General features: G+C 40.4%; 1 protein-coding gene across 1 annotated transcript in view; it reads right to left on the minus strand.

The window, feature by feature from the left end:
* rhbdl2 (rhomboid, veinlet-like 2 (Drosophila)) overlaps window positions 1-12,940 on the minus strand; it is an 84,422-nt gene extending 71,482 nt beyond the window's left edge. The window contains exon 1 of the mRNA XM_060847493.1: window positions 12,857-12,940. The gene's annotated coding sequence lies outside the window, so the exon portion shown is untranslated. The remainder of the gene's footprint in view (window positions 1-12,856) is intronic.
* Between the last annotated feature and the right edge of the window lie 8,109 nt (window positions 12,941-21,049).

Here is a 21,049-nt window from a genome sequence, read left to right on the forward strand (position 1 = left end):
AATGAAAACAGCCCCAAGTGCCTCATACGATCTTCCTACCATACCAGGCAACATCCTGGTAAACCTCTTCTGCACCCGTTCCAGTGCCTCCACATCCTTCCTATAGTATGGCGACCAAAACTGCACACAATACTCCAGATGCGGCCGCACCAGAGTCTTATACAACTGCAACATGACCTCAGGACTCCGGAACTCAATTCCTCTACCAATATAAGCTAGTACGCCATATGCCTTCTTCACAGCACTATTTACCTGGGTGGCAACTTTCAGAGATCTGTGTACATGGACACCAAGATCCCTCTGCTCATCCACACTACCAAGTATCTGACCATTAGCCGAATACTCCATCTTCTTGTTACTCTTACCAAAGTGAATCACTTCACACTTACCTACATTGAACTCCATTTGCCACCTTTCTGCCTAGCTCTGCAGCTTATCTATATCCTGCTGTAACCTGCCACATCCTTCCTCACTGTCAACAACTCCACCGACTTTCGTATCATCCGCAAACTTGCTCAGCCAACCTTCTAGCCCCTCCTCCAGGTCATTTATAAAAATGACAAACAGCAATGGTCCCAAAACAGATCCTTGCGGAACACTGCTAGTAACTGCACTCCAAGATGAACCTTTACCATCAACTACTACCCTCTGTCTTCTTCCAGCCAGCCAATTCCTAATCCAAACCTCCAACTCACCCTCAATGCCATACCTCCGTATTTTTTGCAGTAGCCTACCATGGGGAACCTTATCAAACGCCTTGCTAAAATCCATATACATTACATCTACCACTTTACCCTCGTCCACCTCCTTAGTCACCTTCTCAAAAAATTCAATAAGGTTTGTGAGGCACAATCTGCCCTTCACAAAACCATGCTGACTATCCTTGATCACATTATTCCTATCCAGATGTTCATAAATCCTATCCCTTACAATTCTCTCTAAGACTTTGCCCACAACAGAAGTGAGACACACCAACCTATAGTTACTAGGGTTATCCCTACTCCCCTTCTTGAACAAGGGAACCACATTTGCTATCCTCCAGTCTTCTGGCACTATTCCTGCAGACAATGAGGACATAAAAATCAAGGCCAATGGCTCTGCAATCTCCTCCCTTGCTTCCCAGAGAATCCTAGGATAAATGCCATCAGGCCCAGGGGACTTATCTATTTTCACCCTTTCCAGAATTTCCCTACATACCTCAAAGCCATCCATTCTAATTAATTGTGACTCAATATTCACATCCGCAACAATGTCCTGTTCCTGAGTAAATACTGACTTCAGTGTCTCCCCAATCTCTTCAGCTCCCACACACAACCTCCCACAACTATCCTTGACTGGACCTATTCCTACCCTAGTCATTCTTTTATTCCTGACATACCTATAGAAAGCCTTTGGGTTTTCCCTAATCCTACCAACCAAGGACTTTTCATGTCCCCTCCTTGCTGCTCTTAGCTCTCTCTTTAGATCCTTCCTGGCTACCTTATAACTCTCAATCGCCCCAATTGAACCTTCACGCTTCGTCTTTACATGGGCCGCCCTCTTCCCTTCAACAAGGGATTTCAATTCCTTATTAAACCACTGCTCCCTCACACGACCCTTTCCTCCCTGCCTGACAGGTACAGACTGATCAAGGACACTCAATAGTTGCTCCTTGAACAAACTCCACATATCGATTGCACCCTTCCCTTGAAGCCTACTTTTCCAAGCCACGCATCCTAAGTCATGCCTCACTGCATCATAATTTCCCTCACCCCAGCTATAACTCTTGCCCTGCAGTGCACACTTATCCCTCTCCATCACTAGAGTAAAAGTCACCGAATTGTGGTCACTGTCCCCAAAGTGCTCACCTACCTCCAATTCTAACACCTGGCCTGGTTCGTTACCCAGAACCAAATCCAGTATGACCTCAACTCTTGTTGGCCTGTCTACATATTGTGTCAGGAAACCCTCCTGCACACATTGGACAAACACTGACCCATCTAACGTACTCGAGCTATAGCTTTCCCAGTCAATATCTGGAAAGTTAAAGTCCCCCATAACAACCACCCTATTACTTTCACTCTTCTCCTGAATCATCCTCGTAATCCTTTCTTCTACGTCTCTAGGACTGTTATGAGACCTGTAGAAAACTCCTAACAGGGTGACCTCACCTTTCCTATTTCTAACCTCAGCCCAAACTACCTCAGATAGCGAGTCTTCATCCATCGTCCTTTCCACCACTGTAATACTATCCTTGACAAGCAATGCCACACCTCCCCCTCTTTTACTCCCACCTCTGACCCTACTAAAACATTTAAACCCTGGAACCTGCAACAGCCAATCCTGTCCCTGTTCTACCCATGTCTCTGTAATAGCCACAATATCAAAATCCCAGGTACCAACCCAATAGGGATTCTATGAACACTAACTTATAAACCTTGCATAAATGTACACGAAATGCAAATTAGGAGCAAAATTAATCATGTAGCTCCTCCAATGAGATAATGAGTAACCTGACTGTAATCTCAAATCCGCATTTCTACTTAACCCAATAGCCTTTCACGGCCCCGCCCCCCCTCCCCCCCCAATCTCGAATCTCCAGCGGAGATTCACACGGATGATTCCTGGAATGGTTAGTCTAACATCCGAGAAATGGCTGAGGATCCTGGGATTGGAATTTAGAAGATTAAGGGGATATTTAATAGAAACTTACAAGATATTACATGGCTTGGAAAGGGTGGACGCTAGGAAATTGTTTCCTTGGGCGAGGAGACTAGGACCCGTGGACACAGCCTTAGAATTAGAGGGGGTAAATTCAGAACAGAAATACGGAGACATTTCTTCAGCCAGAGAGTGGTGGGCCTGTGGAATTCATTGCCGCAGAGTGCAGTGGAGGCTGGGACGCGAAGTGTCTTCAAGGCAGAGATTGATAAATTCTTGATGTCATAAGGAATTAAGGGCTACGGGGAGAATGCGGGTAAGTGGAGTTGAAATACCCATCAGCCATGATTGAATGGCAGAGTGGACTCAATGGGCCAAATGGCCTTACTTCCACTCCTATGTCTTATCTTATCTTATCTAATCTATCTCTTCATTAAAAATATTCAAAGGCTGTGTTTCCACCATCTTTTCAGCAAAAGAGTTCCAAATGCTTTAAATTCTCAGAAAATATTTTGTCTCATCTGTTTTTAATGAATGACCCTTGACTTTTAAACAGTGACCACTAGTTCTACATTTTATCATCAGAGGAAACGCCCTTTCCACTCATGATGCCTCTGAGTGTTAAAATGGGCTACATTAATGAAAGCTATCATTGTTGTGCTGTAACCACTTAAGCAGACATAGGATAGTCCAGGTTCTAATTCTTCACATATGCTTTTGATCCTATATTTTTTTTCCCTCCAGTCTTTTGTGCCCAATCCATTCAAGATGACATTCATAATTCATATTATTAATAGTCTTTCTGGCTTTCTCAAATTTAATTCACTTTTCTCTCTACCCCCAAGCTGTTCAAGGTGGTATTGCATTCCTTAGTCCACTGATTGAGTTCAGGGTGGTGGTCTGCCCAGTCCCTTTAATTTTATACTGGCACATTCTTCCTCAAGTCTCATTCACTTCATCCTGACATCAGTCTTAAGAGGCAGTCTTAAAGGTTGCAGTAAAGAAGAATGCAGAATAATTGTATAAGATAAAAACAGATAAACAGCATCCACTTGAAAGGTTGACAACGCTCAAAATAGAAAAGCCTTCTGATCTAGATGAGAAGTTGCTAAGGGAAGTAGAGTGAAAAGGCGGAGGCCCAATTTTCCAAACCTCTTTAGATACATCAGGACATTACACAACTGCGCATTTACCTGCACTGTGAGAAACAACTGTTTTCCATTACTCTATGGTTTTATCCTTTTCCAACCTGATGCTCTGGCATCCATTGCTAACCTGTTTATTATATAGCATTTCATTAAATGCCTTTTGAAATTTCGTATGGATATTTTCTAAGCAACCTGTTCAGAGATGTTATTGTGCACCTGCAAATAGGGGGTCTTGAGTGATACAAAGAGAGTGTAGGGTGGTAAATGGTACTTCTTTGCTCAAGGAAAAGGGGAGGGCAGGGGAAGAGGTATAGACCTGCTGAGTTCAGGCCAGTTGGCATGACTTTGATAGTTGAGAAACCTTTAAAGAAATTAAACAAGAGAAAAAAATTGGAAGAAGAGAAGTTAAATATACAAAAGCCAGTATGAATTTATAAAATTTATAGAAGGGGTATAGATAATGTGAATGGAAGGTGCCTTTTCCCTCGGCTGGGGAAGTTCAAGACTAGGGGACACATTTTTAAGGTGAGACGAGAAAGATTTAAATGAGGGGCAATTTGTTTACACGAGAGTGGTTCATGCGTGGTGTAAACTTCCAGAGAAAGTAATGGATGTGGGAACAGTTAAACTGTTTAAAGGATATTTAGATAAGTACATGGATAAGAAATGTTTGGAGGGATATGAGCCAAACACAGCCAGGTGAGGCTTGTTTAGTTTGGGACTATGGTTGGCATGAACTGGTTGGTCTGAAAGCACAGTTTCCATGCTAATAACTCTTTGACTCTTAAATACTTCTTAGAGCCTTGTGATCACAGCACTTAAGAAATAGAATCACCTGTTTAATCAGTGAGTAAAACATCTAGTGATCAGTTAAACTGATTTCCAGTTCTCTTGTGGTGCAGTGGTAGATTCCCTATGTCTGGGCCAGGAGGTTTGGGTTGAAGTCCCACCTGATCCAGAACTGTGCAATATCATCTCTAAATAGGTTGTTTAGAAAATACCTTAAGCCATTTTCAATTCATTCAACTTGATCGGTACTTCTTTGCATGGGTACCATTTTAGTAGCTCTGCCTTGGACTACAACTGAGGAACAAGAAGAGTAGAAGAAGCCAAGCCCTTTCAGCCATATGCTAATCCACTAGACAGAAGGAGTAGACACTGAAATTAAGCTTAAAAGGTAGTAAGACCCCCAACTCAGTATCTCAACATGTAAATAGCAGCACTTTAGGAAATTCAGGCATTGTACATCAAAACTGTCATCTGCAGCCTCTAGGAATATGATCACCTCCCAAAATCTGGCAGTTGCACCTCCATAAAGAGAGAAAGCAAAGAGTATATACATACAAGTGTGTGAATGTTGGTTCTTCAGATGGCCATGTGTGGAGGTTCCTATAGGCAAGGTTATGAGTAGAGTTGCAGGTTACATTGGACTGAGGAGGCTTTGCAGAATACTGAGAAGGTGAGAATATGGGAGTCGGTGTATCAAACTTCTTGGACACTGCATCCAGGTTCAAGGGACCACCCTTCTGCTGCTCACTTCCTCTGAAAAGTTCATGCATTCCGACTTGGCTTGAGAGACTGACCTCTTCTCTTTTCCTCTCTGCATCATTAACAAACATCACCCCACTTCAATCCTTCAAATTACACTGTAGCACCCACAGGTAATCATCCACAACCAGAGTGCAGCCTTCCTCAGTCACCTTTCTTCTGCTGTTGAAACCATGGGCATCAATTTTAACAGGGTTACTTTTATACTGTAAAGTAATGTGTTAATGTAAATACAAATCTGCATCAATGACTGGGAAATGGTTATCCCAGAAGCAGCATGGACAGTCTTGTCCTATACCATGATTAGTATTACCCTTTATTCAATGTAGTAAATGTTAAATCTTCAGCAGCCCCATTGTCAAACATAATTCAACAACAAGGTTAGATCTCATGGAATACAGGGAGAACTAGACATTTGGATACAGAACTGGCTCAAAGGTAGAAGACAGAGGGTGCTGATGGAGGGTTGTTTTTCACACTGGAGGCCTCTGACCAGTGGAGTGCCACAAGGATTGCCAAAAGTCTTCTATTTTTTGTCATTTATATAAACGATTTGGATGCGAGCGTAAGAGGTATAGTTAGTAGGTTTGCAGATGACACCAAAATTGGAGGTGTAGTGGACAGCGAAGAAGGTTACCTTAGATTACAACAGGATCTTGATCAGATGGGTCAATGGGCCAAGAAGTGGCAGATTGAGTTTAATTCAGTTAAATGCGAAGTGCTGCATTTTGGGAAAGCAAATCTTAATAGGACTTATACACTTAATGGTAGGGTCTTAGAAAGTGTTGCTGAACCTTGGAGTGCAAGTTCACAGCTCCTTGAAAGTGGAGTCGCAGGTAGATAGGATAGTGAAGAAGGTGTTTGGTATGCTTTCTTTTATTGGTCAGAGTATTGAGTACAGGAGTTGGGAGGTCATGTTGTAGCTGTACAGGACATTGGTTAGGCCACTGTTGGAATATTGCGTGCAATTCTGGTCTCCTTCCTATCAGAAAGATGTTGTGAAACTTGAAAGGGTTCAGAAAAGATTTCCAAGGATGTTACCAAGGTTGGAGGATTTGAGCTATGGGGAGAGGCTGAACAGGCTGGGGCTGTTTTCCCTGGAGCTTCGGAGGCTGAGGGGAGACCTTATAGAGTTTTACAAAATTATGAGGGGCATGGATAGGATAAATAGGCAAAGTCTTTTCACTGGGGTAGGGGAGTCCAGAACTAGAGGGCATAGGTTTAGGGTGAGACGGGAAAGATATAAAAGGGACCTAGGGGCAACTTTTTCATGCAGAGGGTGGTACGTGTATGGAATGAGCTGCCAGAGGATGTGGTGGAGGCTGGTATAAATGCAACATTTAAAAGGCATTTGGATGGGTTCATGAATAGGAAGGTTTTAGAAGGATATGGGCCAGGTGCTGTCAGGTGAGACTAGATTGGGATGAGATAATTGGTCGGCATGGACGGGTTGGACTGAAGGGTCTGTTCCATGGTGTACATCTCTATGACTGTAGAAACCCTTTCTTTGAAAGATTTACAACATTACTTTATCAGTCTCTCGGGTTGGTTGAGAAATGCAGAAAATGGATTTCTAATCCAGAAACTGCCTCCCTACCGCGTACGCTGGGATAAAATTTCTGAGATGGAATTTGTCCATCAAGCAATATGCTACTTAAATGGAGAGAGGTAGCAGAGCTCAGTGGTACAGATGAATCCGCACAAATCACAAATCTAATATGCAGATACAATAAGGGGTTAGGCAAGTAGAGAGATCTATTTCCAATCTTCAGCACCTACAGTTCTTTGTTTTATTTCAGGTTTTATTACTGTTGTACAGGGGTTGGAGAGGTCTCAGCTGGAGTCCCATGTACAGTTTTGATCACCTCATTTTAAAAAGATTAAAATTTCTTCTGAAACAGTTGAGAAAATGTTTACTTGGCTCATTCCTGAGATCAATGGCTTAAAATCTTATTGAAACACAAGATCTCAATGGGACTGCATTGGATGCACATCAGGGGGTTGTTTCCTCATGTGTGGAGATAAAATCTAGGGGGCATCGTTTTAGAATAAGACATATCCTTTTTAAGAGAGAGGTAAGGAGAATACTTCTCTATTGAGGTTCACTAGTCTGGAATTCTCTTGCTAGAAAGGAGAGTGTTTTTTTAATTTTATTCAAGGCTGAATTAGATAGATTTTTGATAGTCCAGGGTCAGATGATTACCACCTACTCCCTCCCCTCTGCTATATTGTGGCTGATTCAGGAAGTGGAGTTTACAAGCAAGGGCATTAGAAAAGACCCCTAGTGCTTTCATTGGATAGCTATTTGGATACCACTGGCACATTGAACCAAAAGGTTTCCTTCTGTGCTGCATCATCTTATGACTTATGGGGCTTCTTTCGAGAGGCAGTCATTTAATGTGAACATTGTAAGTATCTTGAAGATGCTGTTAAGGTCATACGTAATTTCTTTAACTTGTAATTTTATATTATAATGTTACAATATTTATAACTGAATGTGGTCTTCAATGTAATAGTGAAATTGATTTGATTGCCAAAGAATTTTGAAATGACATTTGGATTAATTTAATGCCCGGAAAAATATTCAGTAGTCTTTGGAATAATGAGAGGCATAAAGAGTAACAAGTGCTGAAACTACAGACATGTAAGATTGAAGCTTAGAATAATTTTTCCCTCCCTTGAATAGTGGATGAGTGGAATAAATTTACAATAGAAGCAATTAATGCTGTAATAGTTCCTTTTGAGATGGCTTACTATCCATTTAAGGAAATGCATTACCAATTAGAGCAAAATTGTCCATGCGTAAATATATTTACTGCGGCATTCAGATAGCTAGAATTGCAAGTGTGGGTTGTCACTTGGATTATATTCTGCAGCTTTTTTAAAAAATTTACTCTGTGGTGGAGGCAGAATTGTTAAATATTTTTAAGGCAGAGATGGATAGATTCTCAACTAACCAAGGCACACAAAAAGTTATTGGTGATAATGGGAATGTGGAGTCAGCCGTGTTCATCCAGAATGGCAGCATAGGTATTGTACTCAATGACTTGATCAAGCTCCTAACTCATATGTTATACATCAATATGCCAATATCTCAAGCTGTTTCTTGAAAATTTTCAATTTTTATGTTCTTTGGCTTTTTCGTCAAACTTGTGTGGGTTTGCTAAATCTATGTTTAAAATGGCATTGATAATAATGTATGATTTGTGAAAAATTGATATAATTCTTCACATTTATTTATCTCCTCATAAAATAGATGACATCAGTCTTCACAGTTGGGACCATTCTCCCCTTAGAAATACTTATCAGAAAATATTTATTATTTATTCCAGTCCCTCCACTCAAATACCACGATCCAGTTAATTTACAAAGTAATTTGATGTTGAACTAAATTCTAAATAGAATTGACAATTATCATCCCCACTTATACATGCAGCAGCATGTATTCTAGTCAAATTAATTTTTTATATTTTGTATTAGCAAAAGCTTTGGAAAGGATCTGGCAACTTAGACTGACAGAAGTATGGAAAGCAGGCAAGGGATAGAATAAGACATTTAACATAGATTTACCATATTCTAAGCACATTGAGGAAACAATTAAATAACAATTTACATGTTAGAGCTCCACCATTTCATCTACTCAGCTTCTTCTCCATCTGTATACCAACTTCCCTTCCCAAAGGTTCTCAATTTCTCTGACTCACCTTCCTCCCTTAGAATCATTACTGAAACTGCATCTGATGTCACTAGACTCCATAGTAATAATATTGTAAAAATCCTGACTAAACATTGACATATAGATTTGTATTTATTCGCAAATTTATCTTTACCTCATAGCCTCCACACATTTGCAGAATAAAGTGGACAAAAGCATGGGAACACTGTCATCCACTAATTTAACTTTAACTCCCACAGCAACCCAAATTGGACTATGTCAACATTTCTTCATTACTGGACCAAAATCCTGGAACTCCCATCAAAACAGCATTATGGAAACACTTTCACAGCATAAACTGTAGAGTTCAGTAAAGGGCGTGCCATCATTTTCAAGGGCAAATACAAGTAAGTAGTGAAAGCATGTCTTTCAAAAAAAGTCGTATTTCAAAATGAATAGAAAAATAATCTGAATATTTTCATTGTGATGCTATCATGGAATGCAAAGACAAGTTTAGACTTTAGATTATTTTTATAGTTTTGAATTTCCTATGTTTTAAATCAGTGATACTCTCAACTACTCATCAATAATATAATTAATATTTAAAGAAGCAGCTGAGAAAAAAATGTTTACCAAAAATCAATAATAAAAAAGACAAATTGTGAAATATGTTTTAATTAAGTTCAACATAAAAATGCTACTAAAGATCTTGAAATGAGAATTTATTTGCTGAATATTTCAAAGACTCAAGATTTCGTAATGTGAATAGTTAAAGATGTTGGATCTTTTCCCATATTCTTTCATGGTTTACCAAAAGCTAATAAGCTGTTCATTTGCAGATTGTCACTGTCAGTGTCTTAAACATTGCATGGTGTACAACTGTTTTAAACAATGGTTGTTTCATGACTAACTGTAAAATATCTTAGCAATAGCTTCCATCATAGTAAAAGTTGTTCAGTTCTTAAACAGTTACTTAAGGCTGCTACGATAAAATCCAACTATACAAGATGTCAAAACAAATTAACTTTATTAATAATTATCCCAAGAGCTCATATTAAAATACAATCCAATGAAACAAAAGATTAATTACAACTGAGACTAAAATAAATTACTATGTATAGAACAGTTATTTAAAAAAAAGGTTAATTGTGGCATTCTTGGAACAAATCATACATTTAAGCAATTTGAACACAGAATAACCGATCGGTTATATCTATTCTTCCCTTTTAGTATTTTGCTACAATTCTATTTCAGGCTAATTTTAAATCTATCTAATTTATCAGTATCTTGCTCTCAGGTTCTTCAGCTCTGTTTTCATTTAACTGTATTTTTCTTAGTATTTCAGGCTCTTCTACCATTAGTGTGTCTTTCTCCTCATCCTGTTCCTTAGAAATTTCTATCTCATCTCTCTTCTTCTCAGATTCGTAATTCTTCAACTTCTCTCCTTGGCTCACTTCTTCTTGGTCCTTCTGAAGCTCCAATTCGACTGGTCTTTGCTTCTCCTCCTCTTGATCCTTCGGATTCCCTATCTTTTCTCTGTTTTCTTTCTCTGTCTTTTGGTCCATCAGAAACCCCAGCTCCGCTTCTCTAGGTTCATCGTTCTCTTGGTCCTTCAAAGTCTCAAGACAAATTACAGTATGTTTTTCTGCATCTTTGTCCTTCATATTCTCTAGCTCTACCCCTATTCGATCTTCTATTCCTTTCTCTTTCGGATTCTCCGTCTCTTCCCTTTGCTTCTCTTTCTCCTCCTCCTGTAAAGTATCCACTTCTCGACTTGTTCTTTCCTCATCCTGCGAAGTCTCCAGTTCAGTTCTCCTCTGCATCTCATCCTCTTGACTCTTCTCTATCTCGGGTGCGGTTGGATGTTCTTTCTCCTGCTCCTTCAAAATTCTTAGGCTCACCCCTGTGACTTTTTCTATCTCTTGGTCACCGGGGGGGTCTAGTTCTGTGTCTCTGTGTTTCTGTATATCTAAGTCATTATCTCTCGTTGGTACTCTCTCTTGGCCAGCCAAGCCACCCAGTTCTGCCGGGTTTTGGTTCGGTCTGTCGTCCTCTTGTAGAGGCTTCAATTCTCCTGTTTGTGGGTCTGTCTCCTTGCCACACACAATACCCAGCTCGCTTCGTGCATCACCGGTTCTGTGCTCCTCGGGGTCGCCAGCCGTCTGGCTGCAGCTCATCTCCTTCCTTTCTTCCAGCTCCACCCTAACGTGCTTCTCCTTGTCCCTTCGGCTGCCCAGGTGCGCGCCCAGTTGCCTCTTCTTGCCCCGGATTTTGCAGCCTTTCTCCCGGCTCCTCTTCCTCCGACGGATTCTCCAGCTCCGTCCCCATTTCTCCCTCGGCCTCTTCCTCTGAACCTCCATTATCCGATAGCCCTCCCGCCACCAGGTCCTCCGGTCTGCTTTCCCCGCCCGGCCGTAGTCCTCTTCAGCTCCTTCCTTCCTTCGCTTTGCGGTTGTGCCCCCTCTCCCTCCCTCCTTGCCCGCGCCCTGCCCGCCCTGCTGAGCTGTGCCGGTCCCAACCGCCCCGCTCCCTTCAAACGGACGCCTCCTTTGTCCTCCGCACGCGCCAGCCGCCCTCGAGCGGCCAACGGCCAACGGCCGCAGCGCGCGCGCGCACGCGCGGGCTTTTTAAAACGCCCACCCCTCCCCCTTCAGCCCCTTGCTCCATCCGTTCAACTCGCCGCCCGACAGAAGCGGCTCAGAATTCCACCGTTCGCACCCCCGCCTCACGCACAACATACACAACAAATCAACGACCCCCTGCCCACCCATGAGGGGGGTGGCATTGAGACCTTGCGTCGAGATTTCCTGACCGCGGATGCTGGCCTTTCGACTATATTTTTTATAAAAAATGGTCTGGGGAGGTGGGGGTAAGAAAATCAGAACAAAAACCTGTCAAAGCAGATGCGCAGCCGAGTTAGCAGGTCAGAAAGTTCAACCTATCACTGCTGTAATGCATGTGCTTACGGTGAATGACTTTGAGGGGAATACAATCAAATACAGCAGTGGCACTAGTGGATAGTGCAGATGCTCGAGATTCGAATCAAGATAAGGGGTGGGTGTTGGAAAAGCACAGCAGGTCAGGGAGTATCCGAGGAGCAGGAGCATCAACGTTTTGGGCCCTGATGAAGGGCTTTTGCCCGAAATGTCGATTTTCCTGTTCCTCAGGCTGTTGCCAGACCTGCTGTGCTTTTCCATCACCACTCTAATCATGTCTCACATACAGCAGTGTCTGGTTTGAGGTGGCACCTGGCCGAATGAGACATTATTCTGGATTAGTGGTGCTGGAAGAGCACAGCAGTTCAGGCAGCATCCGAGGAGCAGTGAAGTTAGCACCTGTCAATTCAGAGGCCACTAAAGATCCCAGGGTATGGTTTGATGAGCAGCAGTGTTCTCCAAATGTTCTAGGCCAAGTACGTATCCTCAAAGATTGGTGTGCCATATTTATTTCTATTCTTTAATATGGACTTCGTCTATCTAAGTTGGCTCCTATATTTGTTCAGGGAAAAGAAAGAAAATCTCATGCTATATGGTTTGAGGAGTAGCAGTGAGGGAAACATTGCACAGCTCTTATGGAGACAGCTTTTTTTCCCCTCTAGTGAGAATGCTCTCTATCTTCCAATTTCACATTATATTGCTGGAGTCAGACTAATAGATCTAAAAAAAATAAAACTAGACTTAAGCAGCATTGCTGGCTGTCACTGTTGTAATTTCATTGGCTCCCTGACTTTCTCCTTTGTCCTTAGAGCTGAAACTTGGCCTTGGTTTAATGCAACAGAATTATGTCTTAAAACTTATTTCTAGTAATAATAAATGCTGCCCATTGAGTGATTACTATTGCTAAATCAACTAGAAGGAATTGTTACCTTTGATTGGGGAGGCAGATGTTCAATCAGCTCAGGATATTGTGAAATTTACTTGAATATAAAAATCCATCTTTCAGTTGCTCTGCACTGCTGCAGCCATTTCCTAAAGTATTTGTGGTTATCCTATGATCTCTGTGATATTTATGGAGTACAGGAAGGACAAACTACTATAGCTATTGCATTACTTTACATGATAAAGCCAAATATAGTGGTGGGAAATAAGACTAGTCATGTGCTCAATCAGAAATGGCTCACATGCCAGGGAATTCGAACTGGGGGATTGGGGGGAGGGGCATGGGTGGGGATAGGATAAAAGGAGGAGGAAGAGAGGAGAGGAAAGGGAAGAGAGAACAAGAGAGAGAAAAAAAGGAGAGAGAGCAGTGAAAGCAGAAACAAGGACAATATTGAGTGTAGTTATCATCCTCCTAGATGAATGTTGAGAGTCTCAGAGTTCCATTTCCTTTAATGATAATGTTTATAAATTACTTGGAGCTAGACGACAAAACATAATAACATGATATCATCTGCAAATTAGCCATTGAAGGTAATGCATAAAGTTAAACAAGATAAGCTACAGAAAGTTATGAATATGCCATGGATATTTGACAGACATTTGGAAGATGGAGTTCAAAAGAAAGAACTGGGCTGAAAAATGTCAGATGGAGTTCATTTTGGTACAACAAACAAGGGTAATGTTCATACAATTAATGATAGGGCCTTAGGGAGTGTTATAGAACAGAAGGACCAAGGAGTGCAGGTACATAAATTCTTTGAAATTTGCAACGCATATAGACAGAGTGGTTAAAAAAAGCATTTGGCACTCTTGCCTTCATTGCTTAGTCATTTGGAGTAGAGGAGTTGGAAAGTCAAGTTGAGATTATACATGTCGGTGAGGCCTCTGTTCTGTGCCCAGTTCTAGTCCCAGTTATAGAAAAGATATTATTAAACCTGGAGAGGGTTCAGAAGAGATTTACCAGGATGTTGCAGGGTATGGAAGGTTTGAGTTATTAAAAAAAAAGGTTTGATAGGCTGGTACTTTTTTCAGTGGAGTATAGGAGGTTGAGAGGCAATCTGATAGAACTTTAGAAAATGAGAGGTACAGATGAGAGGTACAGGTAGTTGTCTTTCCCTAGGATGAGGGATTTCAAGACTAGGGGGCACATTTTTAAGGTGAGAAAATTTAAAAAATATGAGGCAATTTTTTTTAAAAACAGAAAGAGGGTGGTTTGCGTGAGGAATGAACTTCTTGAGAAAGTGGTGGATGCAGGTACACTTACAACATTTAAAAGACATTTGGATAGATACATGAACAGGAAAGGTTTAGAGGGATATGGGGCAGGTGGGACTAGTTTTGTTTGGGATTATGTTCAGCATGGATGGGTTGGACTGAAGAGTCTGTTTGCATGCTGTATGACTACGGACAGCAATTCATGGGAAGCCAAAATAAAACTGGTGTGCGAGCCTACCATTTGGAAATCATTGGTGAAATCACACTTACGGTGTGTTTTCTGGTCATTGCAACATCTTTTTTATAGGGTAGATACTGAAAGAATACAAGGTAGACATATAAGAATAAACAATAAGGAATGGAAGAATTAGATTAAGAAATGAGTATGTAAATTGACCAAGTTCCTAGTGGGGAAAAGGGGTTAGAGATGATAAAATTGCTACCTTAAAATTTTTTTAAAATAACAGATAATATAGACTATGACACGAAGTCACTTCATCCTATCCAGAACCTGCTGTCAGGAAAGGGAGTAAATTCAAAACGAATCTGAAAAAGAAATTTCAGCAAAAAAAGTGATGAATTTATAGACCAGGCTTAGAGGGTGGGAGCAGTTTTTATCAATTGCTTCAAATGCAAAAAGAAACATACTTTAGAAAATATTTTGGGAAACAGTACAAGTAACTTGAGACCTAGATTATACGTTTAGCATGTTTGAAATAACCAGGTTACTTTGGACCTACAATTCTCAAACTTCTCACCACATCATGGCTGGAATTAAAAGACGAGTTAGATTGCTCAAAATTAGTTGATAGTTTCATTATTGTTCCATCGTGCAATTTGCAGGATAGTTCAAAAAGAAACAAACTATAGAGGGGCTTTACTCATTGGTTCAGAAGCCAAAAAGTTCATAAGTACAGAAAAAAAACAATTTTACTCTCAAAATGGCATTAAATAAAATTCAGAGATGATCCTTGATAATTATAATAGAGAAATTTTGAAAAGGGAAAATTCGGAAGAGATGGACAAGTTTTTTAAAAAATAAATAATTAACACTGGACCAAAAAGCCTTTTCCTAATCTTAAAGATCTTCTGCTCTGAACAGTGTCAAAAATGCCCAGTATAAAAGCAAATGTTGTGGACGCTGAAATAAAACAAGAAATCAGAGTTTGGGTGATTGTTTTGTAGAACATCTATCTGCTTCTAGTTTCTCCAAGTACAGTAATGAATACAACTGAAAGAAGTTTACATAAATCACTTGCACTTGGAAAAAAAAATTGTCCAAGGTCTCCAAAATTGGGAGAGAGGAGGTAAAAAAAAGGACATATGTTGCATCTCCTGTACTTGTGAGGTAGGTGCTATGGGAAGAGGAAGGACTGCTGAGGATAATTGTTGTCACAAAGGGAATAATGCATTCCGAATGCTGAAAGAGGAGGGGAGTGGAAAGATAAGTTTGGTGGTGATGGCAGAGATCATTTAATATCTATTAAATATGGGAGCTAGTGGGATGGAAGATAAGAAAAAAGGAAACCCATAATGGTTCTTCAAGAGGAAGGGTTGACAGCAGAGATGTAGGAAATAGGATGCAGGCACAGTTATGGTAGTTGGTGAACTCGGAATATTCAACAGTCTATTCATAGAAAAGTTAAGGAAACCATGCCTTTCTACTATTAGAAACTGCATATATTTTAATTGCTTGAAATTGTTGCAAGCTAAATCATGTGTCATTTTTTTAGGATGATGATCAAATATGCAACAGTTAAAAAATCAGTTAATAGTACCTTTGGGATACAAGAACCAGAAAAGATTAAACTACCACAGGATATACCATTTTGAATCCAATGCCTCTGGACATGACAATACACATTAGAGATAATGAAATAGCAGTGCTGTACTTGGATCACTCAAATACCCTGTTGTGGAACTGTGTGGAACAAAATTGGAGTTATATTTAATATTTACTAATGGGCAATTTCAGTTCTTCATCAAAAGAAGTGCTATGGGATCAATAACATCCACCCAAGAAGACTGACAAGAGTATATTTAGGACTGAGATGGATAGGTTGAATAGCAAGGGGGTCAAGAAAGTGGGAGAATGGGGTTGAGAACCTTATCAGCCATGATTGAATGGTAAAGTAGACTGAATGGCCTAATTTCTCCTCCGGTGTCTTATGGTCTTAGTTTAATGTGTCATCAGAAATACAGCAGCACCAGGACTGCACTTAAGTGTATGTACTCAGGTCTTTGGAGAAATGTTTCAACTCTCAACACTCTGCCTAAGGAGGTTAGAGTATGATCATTGATCCAAGGCTGACAATATTACATAAGGGGACCACAGAAAATCCAGGATATGCTGTGACATGGCAGCTCAACTTACCAGCCAATCTCCCAGAAGTAAAAATTCAAGGTCTATGTTTCTCCAAGCCAGAGGCTTTAAAAAAAAAAGCAGTGCTATTAATTTCAAATCATAAATTTCCTTTCAATATGTATCAATTCAAAAGTATATAGTAACTGTAAATAAACGTTCTCTAGCAGACTGTTACACAGAACTGTAGAAATCTGATACTAATTAATCAAATAAAAGTAAGTGTTACCACTACTGAGACAGTAAGAATATCATGAGTACAAACATACTAAAGATTTCAGCATGTAATCTAGGTCAAAAATCACACAACACAAAGTTATAGTCCAACCGGTTTATTTGAAAACTTTTGCTTTTGGAGCCTTGCTCCTTGTTCAGGTACTAGCAGCTGGAGGAGGAGCAATGCTTCAAAAGCTTGTGTTTTCAAATAAACCTGTTGAGATTTTTGAACTTGTCCATTCTATTCCAACACAGGCTTCTCCATATCACAGTGTGTAATCTGGCAGAAGTCTGTACAAGTACCTTAATAATGTTGGGAATAACTAAGTGAACCAGATGAAATGTAATATTTTTAAAGCTGTGTATTTTTAAGCTGGAGAATAAACTTGAGGTTTTTTAAAAAAAGTCATGCAATGTCTTTATTAAAGAGAAAGATCGAGAAAATGTATGAACAGATCAGTCCCACCCAACTATGGTAAAGCTAAAGACGGCCACAACATGGCAGAATACAGAAATTCACTTTGTTTCTATATCCTGTACAATAATTTATGACAATGATTAGCTCAGGTGGATGGATGGTTGGTTTGTGATGCAGCACAATGCCAACACAAACTATTCAATTCCCACACTAATCCAGGTTACCATGAAGAGCTGCTCTTCTCAATCTCTCCCCTCACCCGAGGCATGATGACCCTCTGATTAAATCACCACCAGCTATCCCTAATGAGAGAGCAGTCCTATGGTCGAGTATGCCTATGGCAACTTTACCTTTATAACAATTTATACTTTCTTAAGATCTTAGGTCATAAAAAAATCAAAATTTCAGATTTATCTAGTGTTCAAGCATATTAGCATAATAGGATACTTCTCTAACACCTCCGACTTCATTGTCTGACAAATTCCCAGAGATATTAGAGATTCCTTAACCAGCTAATGCACGGTGTTGCATTCACCAACCAACCCAGACTCCCCTGAGGTGGAGAAAGGCATACAAAGCTAGAACATCCTGGCTAACTAAAGGAGCTGTTACAGCTATCTATATCTATACACACACCTCAATGCAGTAGAGAATTGAAAATACAGAAAGAGCAAGGAGTACATGAGAAAATGTCCACAAACATTAAGATCAAAACAATTTGCCTATAAATAATAATGGAATTATTCTGAAGAAAGAATATTGGGCTGAACACAGACCAACAAGGAATCTATGGTGGCTGAGAACATGGACTGAGGTACTGAATGATTGCAAGGCATCTACCCTCACTGAATGTAGGTTGCTGCCAATATATTTTAAAAGAATCTAAAGAAATTAAGTGAAATAAAAATGAAAGAGGGAAGAGCACTTAAATGTCAAAATAGAAAACTTACAAGTCCAGATAGGCCGTATCCCAAGATGCAAAGACAACGAGGAAACAAGTATTTGAGATTCTAGCTTGAATCTTTCAAATATTCATGCAGGTGAAAGATGGGGGCCTGAAGATTGGACTCCACTCAAAATAGAGGGGGATACACATAGTAATTGCAGGCAGGTCAGCCCAGCTTTCATATTGAGAAAACTCCTATCCGAAGTACAATTACTTTTCACTCAGAAATGGATGAGTTAATCATAGCCAGAATTGTTAAAGGAAACTGATATCCAATGAAATTGGAGTTTAATAACCAGCAAGGGTTAAAACAGCTACTGAATTTGCAGTTTGAGAGGATGTGGACTTTCAAAAGGATTAAATTAAATGTTACTTAACAGATTTGCTTGGAAACTTGAAGTGAATGGGGTTGATTAAAAGAGGTAAAATAGCAGCATAGATACAAAAATAACCAATACATAGAGTCATAGAGAGGTACAGCATGGAAACATCTAGTTCCACCTGCCAGCACCCGGTCCATATCCCTCCAAACCCTTCCTATTCATATACCCATCCAAATGCCTCAAATGTTGTAATTGTACCACATCCACCGGCAGCTCATTCCATACACTTACCACCCTTTGCATGAAAAAGTTGCCCCTTAGGTCTCTTTTAAATCTTTCTCCTCTCGCCCTAAACCTATGCCCTCTAGTTCTGGACGCCCCGACCCCAGGGAAAAGACTTTGTCTATTTATCCTATCCATGCCCCTCATAATTTTGTAAACCTCTATAAAGGTCACCCCTCATAGACGCTCCAGGGAAAACAGCCCCAGCCTGTTCAGCCTCTCCCTGTAGCTCAGATCCTCCAACATCCTTGTAAATCTTTTCTGAACCCTTTCAAGTTTCACAACATCTTTCCGATAGGAAGGAGACCAGAATTGCATGCAATATTCCAACAGTGGCCTAACCAATGTCCTGTACAGCTGCAACATGACCTCCCAATTGTTGTACTCAATACTCTGACCAATAAAAAGAAAGCATACCAAATGCCTTCTTCACTATCCTATCTACCAGTGACTCCACTTTCAGGGAGCTATAAACCTGCACTCCAAGGTCTCCATTAGGTGTATAAGTCCTGCTAAGATTTGCTTTCCCAAAATGCAGCACCTCACATTTATCTGATAAAAAGCAAAAAAAATGAAATACCCAAAAGCATGAGGACTGGAACTCCCCTTGCCACATAGTAATGGAAGATCACAGTATCCCTACAGAGTGTGGAAGCAACCCCCTAAGAGCATCCCACTCAGACCCAACCCCATTCCTGTAATCACGCATTTCCCAAGGTTAGTCCACTTAGCCTGCACATCTTTGAACTGTGGGAGTAAACCGTAGCACCTAGAGGAAACCCACACGGGACACAGGGAGAATGTCTGTGCACAGTTTGCACAGTCACCCAAGGCTGAGATCAAACCAGAGTCTCTAATGTGGTGAGGCAATGCTAATCATTTGTAGCAGATAGTAGCAGACTTTAAAGCAATACAATAAAAGTGTGAAGTGATGCAATTTGGGGGGAAATGAGGCAAGGTAAATGAAATGATACAATTTCAATGGGGTTAAGAGTCAAAGGTTTACAGTATAGAAACAGGTCTTTTGGCCCAACTCCTCCATTCTGACCAGATTTCCTAAATTGAACTCATACCATTTGCCTTTAAACCTATCCTATCCACATATCTGTCCAAATGTCTTGTAAAATGTTGTAATTTGTACCCATCTCTACCATGTCCTCTGGCAGTTTTTTCCATCTACACACTACCCTATGTGTGAACAACTTACTTCTCCTCAGGTTCCTTTTAAATCTTTCCCCTCTCACCTTAAACCGGTGGTTTCTAGTTCTAGGGTCCCTTACCCTTTGGAAAAGACTTTTGCTATTCACCTTATCCATGCCCCTCATGATTTTATAAATATCTTTAAGATGACCCCCTCAACCTCCTATGCTTCAGGGGGAAAAGGTCCCAGCCTACCTTATAATTCAAACCTGTCTCAGTAATACCCTTGCAATTCTTTTGTTGCAACCTTTCCAGTTTAATAATATTCTTCCAATAGCAGGACAGAATTATACACAGTAATCCAAATGTGGCCTTACCAATGACTTGAACAGCTATATCATGACATTGCAACTCCTTACTCAATACTCTGATGAATAAAGGCAAGTCTACCAAAAGCCTTCACCATCCAGTCTTCTTTGATGTTTTTTCAAGGAATTATGTACCTGCGTCCCTAGGTCTCTCAGTTTGACAACACTCTCGAGGACTCTACGATTATTTCTTCAAGTCCTGCTCTGGTTTGTCTTGCCAAAATGTAACAGCTTGTATTTATGTGCATTAAGTTCCATCTGCCATTCCTCATCCCACTAGCACAATTGATCAAGATCCCACCGTACTCGTAGATAACCTTCTGCACGGTCCACTAAACCTTCAATTTTGACATTTTCTGCAAATTTACCAATATTCTCATCAAAATCATTTTATAATTTATTTGGTATGAGCTCCACCACCCGTCAACAGAAACACTTTGTGGTATTTACATTCCTACTTTTAAACACAAATCTTGCTTCAGCCTCTGATCTAAATATAGCAATTGCTTCTGTACTTTGTCTATAGTGTTGAAGTCACTCATCACTGGTGTAATTCTGGTCAATCGCCATTGCACCTTACCAAGTCCTGGATATTCTCTGTTAATTGTAGCGCCCATAATTGGAAACAAACCAGCAAATAGCAAGTTTTTTTGTTGCTTAATAGCCTTTGTTTCTGAACAATGTTATTATTCAAGCCAGGAATCCCATGTGCATTTTATTAACTTTTTTTGTTGTGAACTCTTTTTTTCCCCTGCACTTTGGGGTGGCTGTTCATAGATGAAGGACATCTGGCAAATGGGAGGCTTTCAAAAGTGAGATAATGAGAGTTCAGGGCCAGCATGTTCCAGTTAGTGAAGGGCAATACTGATAGGAGAGAGTAAACACTGGATGACTAGGGATATTGAGGCTC

Source organism: Hemiscyllium ocellatum, chromosome 30 (genome assembly GCF_020745735.1).
Source record: "Hemiscyllium ocellatum isolate sHemOce1 chromosome 30, sHemOce1.pat.X.cur, whole genome shotgun sequence".
NCBI lineage: Eukaryota > Metazoa > Chordata > Chondrichthyes > Orectolobiformes > Hemiscylliidae > Hemiscyllium > Hemiscyllium ocellatum.